The following is a 9832-nucleotide window of genomic DNA, read 5'->3' as shown; positions in this document are numbered from 1 at the left end:
TGTGACGTCACACAGTTCCGGATCGACCGCACACACGCTGAGACGCTGTAGGGGACCCACGCCGCGGCTCGACCTCCAGGCTATCGCTGTGAATTCACAGAATTCGGAGAGAGGGATTTGGAGCCAAGAAGGTTCAAGGTGGGTCCCCAGAATCAGCGCTACATCAGAATATAAATTGCAGGTCGTATGTGTGTGTATAAACGGAACTTTTGGGGGCTACTGTGATGTGATGAAATTTGAAGCAGGTATCATACACTAGGGGTGAATTCATAAATAAGTGAGCAACTCAACAATACGATCACAGGTGCTGCGAATCTATCTTATCATTAAATAGTTTAATAACTATTTAATATCTATTATACCTAGTTAAAATAATTAACAATTTTACCTGTAAAATAAATATTAACCCTAACATAGCTACAATGTAATTATTAATTATATTGTAGCTATCTTAGGGTTATTTTATAGGTAAGTATTTAGGATTTAAATAGGAATATTTTAGTTTATAAATGAATTAGATTAATTTAATATAAATTTAGTTAGGGTTAGATAGAGTTAATATAGTTAATATAAATACTATAGTTAACTATATTAACTATAGTAACCCTAATATAATTAGGGTTAATATAGTTAATATATATAATGTAATACCTATATTAACTATAATAATACTTAGGGGTTAATATAGATAATATAGCTGGCGGCAGGGTAGGTAGATTAAATTAGGGGTTAATAATTTTTATATAGGTGGCGGCGGTGTAAGGGGTCAGATTAGGGGATAGATAAGGTAGATGACAGCGGTGTAAGGGGTTCTAATTAGGGGATAGATAAGGTAGATGGCGGCGGTTTTAGGGGCTCACAGTAGGGGTTAGTTTATGTAGATGGCGGCGGGGTCCGGGAGCAGCGGTTTAGGGGGTAATAACTTTATTAGGGATTTTGGGGGGGGGGTGGATCGCGGTTGACAGGGAGATAGACATTGCGCATGCGTTAGGTGTTAGGTTTATTTTAGAAGATCGCGTTGACAGGGAGATAGACATTGCGCATGCGTTAGGTGTTAGGTTTATTTTAGCAGCCAGTTTAGGGAGTTACGGGGCTCCAATAGTCAGCGTAAGGCTTCTTACGGCTGCTTTTTGTGGCGAGGTGAAAATGGAGTAAGTTTTCTCCATTTTCGCCACGTAAGTCCTTACGCTGCATATTGGATACCAAACTGCGCTGGTTTGGTATACCTGCCTATGGCCCAAAAAAACTACGGGCGACGGCAGAAATATAGGCGCGTAACTTCTAGCTTCGCCGTATATAGGATACCAAATCCGCGCAATTATTGGCGTCGCCGCTTTTGCGGGCGACGATTTATATCGGATCGACCCCCCTGATGTAAAAGTTTTTTTTTAAAATTTAACACTAATGTTACACCAGATATCAGTGGTGGCACAGAGTAATTAATCACAGTATAATGCTGTGGGCCTCACACAGGCCTAATGGAAAATGAAATTAGATTACAATAGCAAACTGATGTAAAAGTTTTTTGTTTTTTTTAAATTTACCCTAATGTTACACCAGATATGAGTGGTGGCACAGAGCAATTTATCACAGTATATGCTGTGGGCCTGGCACACAGGACTGATGGAAAATGAAATTAGATTACACTAGCAAACTGATGTAAAAGTTTTTTTTTTTTTTTTTAATTTACACTAATGTTACAACCAGATATCAGTGGTGGCACAGAGCAATTAATCACAGTATATGCTGTGGGTCTGACACACAGGGCCTAATGGAAAATGAAATTAGATTACACTAGCAAACTGATGTAAAAGTTTTTTTTTTTTTTTTTAAATTTACCCTAATGTTACACCAGATATGAGTGGTGGCACAGAGCAATTAATCACAGTATATGCTGTGGGCCTGGCACACAGGACTGATGGAAAATGAAATTAGATTACACTAGCAAAATGATGTAAAAGTTTTTTTTTTTAAATTTACATTAATATTACACCAGATATGAGTGGTGGCAGTGAGCAAGTAGGCACAGTATATGCGGTGAGCCTCACACACAGGCTGGCAGGCAGGCAAATGCAAAAAAAAAAAAGCGAATGAAGTTCTAGCCCTAAAAAGGGCTTTTTGGGATGAAGTTCTAGCACTAAAAAGGGGCTTTTTTTTGGGTGCTGTCCTTACAGCAGAGATTAGATGAGTCCTTCAGGACTGTAGTGGACACTGAATACACTAGCCTAGCTATCAATTTCCCTATAAAATCACAAGCAGCAGCATTAAACCTCCTCTCACTAAGGCCTAGATTTAGAGTTTGGCGGTAGCCGTCAAAACCAGCGTTAGAGGCTCCTAACGCTGGTTTTGGGCGCCCGCTGGTATTTGGAGTCAGTGATTAAAGGGTCTAACCGCTCACTTTTCAGCCGCGACTTTTCCATACCGCAGATCCCCCTACGCCATTTGCGTAGCCTATCTTTTCAATGGGATCTTTCTAACGCTGGTATTTAGAGTCGTTTTCTGCAGTGAGCGTTAGAGCTCTAACGACAAGATTCCAGCCGCCTGAAAATAGCAGGAGTTAAGAGCTTTCTGGCTACGCCGGTTTATAAAGCTCTTAACTACTGTACCCTAAAGTACAACTAACACCCATAAACTACCTATATACCCCTAAACCGAGGTCCCCCCACATCGCCGCCACTCGATTAAAAATTTTAACCCCTAATCTGCCGACCGCCACCTACGTTATACTTATGTACCCCTAATCTGCTGCCCCTAACCCCGCCGACACCCTATATTACATTTATTAACCCCTAATCTGCCCCCCACATCGCCGCCAGCCTTACTTAAAATAATTAACCCCTAATCTTCCGACCGCAAAGCGCCGCCACCTACGTTATCCCTATGTACCCCTAATCTGCTGCCCCTAACACCGCCGACCCCTATATTATATTTATTAACCCCTAATCTGCCCCCCTCAACGTCGCCGACACCTACCTACACTTATTAACTCCTAATCTGCCGGAGCGGGACCTGAGCGCTACTATAATAAAGTTATTAGCCCCTAATCCGCCTCACTAACCCTATCATAAATAGTATTAACCCCTAATCTGCCCTCCCTAACATCGCCGACACCTAACTTTCAATTATTAACCCCTAATCTTCCGATCCGGAGCTCACCGCTATTTCTAATAAATGTATTAACCCCTAAAGCTAAGTCTAACCCTAACACTAACACCCCCCTAACTTAAATATAATTTAAATCTAACGAAATAAATTAACTCTTATTAAATAAATTAATCCTATTTAAAGCTAAATACTTACCTGTAAAATAAACCCTAATATAGCTTACAATATAAATTTATAATTATATTATAGCTATTTTAGGATTAATATTTATTTTACAGGCAACTTGGTATTTATTTTAACTAGGTACAATAGCTATTAAATAGTTAAGAACTATTTAATAGTTACCTAGTTAAAATAATAACAAATTTACCTGTAAAATAAATCCTAACCTAAGATATAATTAAACCTAACACTACCCTATCAAAAAATAATTAAATAAACTACCTACAATTACCTACAATTAACCTAACACTACACTATCAATAAATTAAATAAACACAATTGCTACAAATAAATACAATTAAATAAACTAGCTAAAGTACAAAAATTAAAAAAGAACTAAGTTACAGAAAATAAAAAAATATTTACAAACATAAGAAAAAATATTACAAACAATTTTAAAACTAATTACACCTACTCTAAGCCCCCTAATAAAATAACAAAGCCCCCCAAAATAAAAAATTCCCTACCCTATTCTAAATTAAAAAAGTTACAAGCTCTTTTACCTTACCAGCCCTGAACAGGGCCCTTTGCGGGGCATGCCCCAAGAAGTTCAGCTCTTTTGCCTGTAAAAAAAAACATACAATACCCCCCCCCAACATTACAACCCACCACCCACATACCCCTAATCTAACCCAAACCCCCCTTAAATAAACCTAACACTAATCCCCTGAAGATCTTCCTACCTTGTCTTCACCATCCAGGTATCACCGATCGGTCCTGGCTCCGATTCTTCACCAACCCAAGCGGGGGCTAGACATCCACTGAAGAAGTCCCAGAAGAGGCTCCAAAGTCTTCCTCCTATCCGGCAAGAAGAGGACATCCGGACCGCGCAAACATCTTCTCCAAGCTGCATCTTCGATCTTCTTCCATCCGGAGCGAAGCGGCAGGATCCTGAAGACCCCCAGCGCGGAACATCCATCCGGACCGACGACTGTGAACGACGAATGACGGTTCCTTTAAATGACGTCATCCAAGATGGGCTCCCTCGACTTCCGATTGGCTGATAGGATTCTATCAGCCAATCGGAATTAAGGTAGGAATTTTCTGATTGGCTGATGGAATCAGCCAATCAGAATCAAGTTCAATCGATTGGCTGATCCTATCAGCCAATCAGATTGAGCTCGCATTCTATTGGCTGATCGGAACAGCCAATAGAATGCGAGCTCAATCTGATTGGCTGATTGGATCAGCCAATCGGATTGAACTTGATTCTGATTGGGATCGGAACAGCCAATAGAAATGCGAGCTCAATCTGATTGGCTGATTGGATCAGCCAATCGGATTGAACTTGATTCTGATTGGCTGATTCCATCAGCCAATCAGAAAATTCCTACCTTAATTTCCGATTGGCTGATAGAATCCTATCAGCCAATCGGAATTCGAGGGACGCCATCTTGGATGACGTCATTTAAAGGAATCGTCATTCGTCGTTCAGTCGTCGGTCCGGATGGATGTTCCGCGCTGGGGGTCTTCAGGATCCTGCCGCTTCGCTCCGGATGGAAGAAGATCGAAGATGCAGCTTGGAGAAGATGTTTGCCGGTCTGGATGTCCTCTTCTTGCCGGATAGGAGGAAGACTTTGGAGCCTCTTCTGGACTTCTTCAGTGGATGTCTAGCCCCCGCTTGGGTTGGATGAAGATATCGGAGCCAGGACGGATCGGTGATACCTGGATGGTGAAGACAAGGTAGGAAGATCTTCAGGGGCTTAGTGTTAGGTTTATTTAAGGGGGGTTTGGGTTAGATTAGGGTATGTGGGTGGTGGGTTGTAATGTTGGGGGGGGGTATTGTATGTTTTTTTTTTACAGGCAAAAGAGCTGAACTTCTTGGGGCATGCCCCGCAAAGGGCCCTGTTCAGGGCTGGTAAGGTAAAAGAGCTTGTAACTTTTTTAATTTAGAATAGGGTAGGGTATTTTTTATTTTGGGGGGGCTTTGTTATTTTATTAGGGGGCTTAGAGTAGGTGTAATTAGTTTAAAATTGTTGTAATATTTTTCTTATGTTTGTAAATATTTTTTATTTTCTGTAACTTAGTTCTTTTTTATTTTTGTACTTTAGCTAGTTTATTTAATTGTATTTATTTGTAGCAATTGTGTTTAATTAATTTATTGATAGTGTAGTGTTAGGTTAATTGTAGGTAATTGTAGGTAGTTTATTTAATTATTTTATTGATAGGGTAGTGTTAGGTTTAATTATATCTTAGGTTAGGATTTATTTTACAGGTAAATTTGTTATTATTTTAACTAGGTAACTATTAAATAGTTCTTAACTATTTAATAGCTATTGTACCTAGTTAAAATAAATACCAAGTTGCCTGTAAAATAAATATTAATCCTAAAATAGCTATAATATAATTATAATTTATATTGTAGCTATATTAGGGTTTATTTTACAGTGTAAGTATTTAGCTTTAAATAGGAATAAGTTATTTAATAAGAGTTAATTTATTTCGTTAGATGTAAATTAAATTTAAGTTAGGGGGGGTGTTAGTGTTAGGTTAGACTTAGCTTTAGGGGTTAATACATTTATTAGAATAGCGGTGAGCTCCGATCGGAAGATTAGGGGTTAATAATTGAAGTTAGGTGTCGGCGATGTTAGGGAGGGCAGATTAGGGGTTAATACTATTTATGATAGGGTTAGTGAGGCGGATTAGGGGTTAATAACTTTATTATAGTAGCGCTCATGTCCGCTCGGCAGATTAGGGGTTAATAATTGAAGGTAGGTGTCGGCGATGTTAGGGAGGGCAGATTAGGGGTTAATACTATTTATGATAGGGTTAGTGAGGCGGATTAGGGGTTAATAACTTTATTATAGTAGCGCTCAGGTCCGCTCGGCAGATTAGGGGTTAATAAGTGTAGGCAGGTGTCGGCGACGTTGTGGGGGGCAGATTAGGGGTTAATAAATATACATAGGGGTCGGCGAGTTTAGGGCAGCAGATTAGGGGTACATAGGGATAACGTAGGTTGCGGGCGGTTTACGGAGCGGCAGATTAGGGGTTAAAAGTGTAATGCAGGGGGTCAGGCGATAGCGGGGGCGGCAGATTAGGGGTTAATAAGTGTAAGGCTAGGGTGTTTAGACTCGGGGTACATGTTAGAGTGTTAGGTGCAGACGTAGGAAGTGTTTCCCCATAGGAAACAATGGGGCTGCGTTAGGAGCTGAAACGCTGCTTTTTTGCAGGTGTTAGGTTTTTTTTTCAGCTCAAACAGCCCATTGTTTCCTATGGGAGAATCGTGCACGAGCACGGTTTTTGAGGCCGGCCGCGTCCGTAAGCAGCTCTGTATCGAGAGTTGCATTGCAGTAAAAAATGCTCTACGCTCCTTTTTTGGAGCCTAACGCAGCATTTGTTTTAACTCTCGATACCAGAGTTAAATTTATGGTGCGGGCAGAAAAAAGCCCGCGGAGCGTTAACAGCCCTTTTACTCGCCGAACTCTAAATCTAGGCCTAAGAATGCAGGATTGCAATGAATCTAAAATGGCTCCTGCCCAGGAGCTGGGAGGGTCTGGAAGGGAGTGTCTGCTGCTGATTGGCTCAAATGTGTCTGCAGACTGTGAGATACAGGGTCAAAGTTTCCTCAATGATGATGATAATAGGGGGCGGATCGAGCATCGCATATGTTCGCCCCGCCGCGGTGAACACGAACAAGCTAAGATCGCCGGGAACTGTTCTCCGACGAACTGTTCGCGACATCACTACCCCTATTGTCCTATATAAACAAAAGTAATTAATGAAGACAGAAATAACTTAATAGAAGTCCCTTTTATTACTGAGTATAGTTCAGATCATGGAATAATTAGAAAAATAATCAAAAAGCACTGGCACCTTCTTAAAGCAGACCAATTATAGGGATAGTCCTATACCAGTACCTAAATTAATTTTTAGGAAGGCAAAGAACATTTATGTCCTTATTAGCACCTAGTGAATTGAGAAATAAAGGAAAAAAGAATGAAAAGATTGAAAAAGATTTGTTTTAAAAGGTAAAGTATCTGGGTTCTTTCCTTGTTATTCTTGCAAGGCATGTCAACATAGCAGTAAAAAAAGGTCACTTAATATACCTCTAACTGGAGAGGGAATTTACTATTAAAGATGCTGATTAGCTGATCCAGTAAAGGGTGATTTTATATATTGCAATGTACGTGTAATGTATTATACTTTTGAGAAGCAAAAAGGAAATTAAGAGACAGAATTAGAGAACATATTTTGAGTATTGAGAAAAAAGCAGATGATTCTCAGCTTTATAAACATTTTAAAAGAAATTCATAGGGAAAAGAGTAGTTATTTAAAATACTGGGGGTCTGTGTATTGTTAAACCTAACTGGAGAGGAGGGAATTTAGATAGATGTTTTGCTTCTGAAAGAAGTGAATTCATTTATAAATGTAACACTTTATTCCCCAAAGGGCATAACTAAGAATTGGACATATCCCCGTTTCTCCTAGATTAGCACTATATATTTCTCTAATTAATGCTTTTTCAAATACATACGGCCAGATTACAAGTTTTGCGTTAGAGGCTGTGCGGTGCTAACGAGCATTTTTTTCTTACCCCTCACTTACCTGCCGTGCTGGTATTACGGGTTTATCTAAACCCAGCGTTAAAAGGCAAGAAGTGAGCGTTGAGCAAAATTGTGCTCCTTACCGCAGTCCAATATCAGCGCTTAGTAACGCAGCCCCATTGATTCCTATGGGGAAATAAAATTTACGTTTACACCTAACACCCTAACATGAACCCCAAGTCTAAACACCCCTAATCTTACACTTATTAACCCCTAATCTGCCACCCCCGACATCGTCGCCACCTACATTATATTTTTTAATCCCTAATCTACCGCTCCGGACATCGCCGCCACTATAATAAACATATTAACCCCTAAACCGCCGCACTCCCGCCTCGCAAATAATAGTTAAATATTATTAACCCCTAATCTGACGCCCCTAACATTGCCGCCACCTACCTACATTTATTAACCCCTAATCTGCCGCCCCCAACGTCGCCGTCACTATACTAAATGTATTAACCCATAAACCTAAGTCTAACTGTCACGCTCAGCTGCTGGGAAGCTCTGCAGTCCTCTCTGTGTGCTTGATTGACAGGTGTCTGAGCCACCCCTTCCTGATGATGTCACAACCAGGCTTTTTATTCTGGCTTCCTGTTTCTCCAGTGTCCGTTTGTTTGTTAACTTTGAGGCTTCTGTTAGTATTTCGCTGAGGAATCTCTCTAACTGCTGCTTTTCTGTTGCCAATCTCTTCAAGGACTTACTATGCTGGATTAACCTTCAACCTCCTGAATACCTGTCTCCAAACAATGCAAGTACTCTTTGTTTTGTGCAACTTTAAAACTTCATGTTTACCTGCTGCAAACCCTGCATATTCAGACTACTCTGTGTAGTACAAACTATTCAAATACTGTTATTTCTGTGAATCCTTCAATCTGCATGTTTACCTGTTTCCAAACTCTGCAAATACTATTATTCAGTGTAAACCTTCAAACTGCTGGATATCCTGTTGCCAATCTCCACAAGTACTGATTATCTGTGTTAACCTTCAAACTACCAGCTTACCTGTTGCTATCACTGCAAGTTCTGACAACACAGTGTTAACCTTCAAACTACCTGATTACATGTTATTAATTCTGCAAGTTCTGACTACACAGTGTTTACCCTCAAACTGCCTGATTACCTGTTGCATACTCTGCAAAGACTGTCAACACAGTGTTAACTCTCAAACTGCCTGATTACCTGTTGCATACTCTGCAAAGACTGTCTACTCAGTGTTAACCCTCAAACTGCCTGATTACCTGTTGCATATTCTGCAAAGACTGTCTACACAGTGTTAACCTTCAGACTGCCTGATAACAAATTACCTACTCCTGCATTATTAACTGTTTCCTGTTTTACCCTTCTTCTGTCTGAGTATAAGTGACTATCCCTGCTCTCCTGATTCTGTGGAAGGCATTTCCTGAAACCAGTTCCTTATTCAGAAGTCTATCTGGCTGATATCATGAATTACTTTGGCACAGGCTAACCCTGCTCCATATCGTGAGTACTTTGTTTTTTGGTGGTTGTCGTGGGGTCACATCCTGGATTAAACTCAGAGTGCAAGGGTGTTGTTTAAGTTCGCCCTTGCATTTGGGTCTACTTCTGGATATTTCCTAACCTGATACTAACCCTAACCCCAACACCCCCTAACTTAAATATAATTTAAATAAATCTAAATAAAATTCCTATCATTAAATTATTCCTATTTAAAACTAAATACTTACCTATAAAATAAACCCTAAGCTAGCTACAATATAACTAATAGTTACATTGTAGCTAGCTTAGGGTTTATTCTTATTTTACAGGCAAGTTTGTATTTATTTTAACTAGGTAGAATAGTTACTAAATAGTTATTAACTATTTACTAACTACCTAGCTAAAATAAATACAAAAGTACCGGTAAAATAAAACCTAAGTTACACTAACACCTAACACTACACTACAATTAAATAAATAACCTAAATGAAATACAATTAAAT

This window comes from Bombina bombina, chromosome 3 (assembly GCF_027579735.1).
Source record: "Bombina bombina isolate aBomBom1 chromosome 3, aBomBom1.pri, whole genome shotgun sequence".
Lineage (NCBI taxonomy): Eukaryota > Metazoa > Chordata > Amphibia > Anura > Bombinatoridae > Bombina > Bombina bombina.
Note: the sequence above shows the minus strand (reverse complement) of the source record.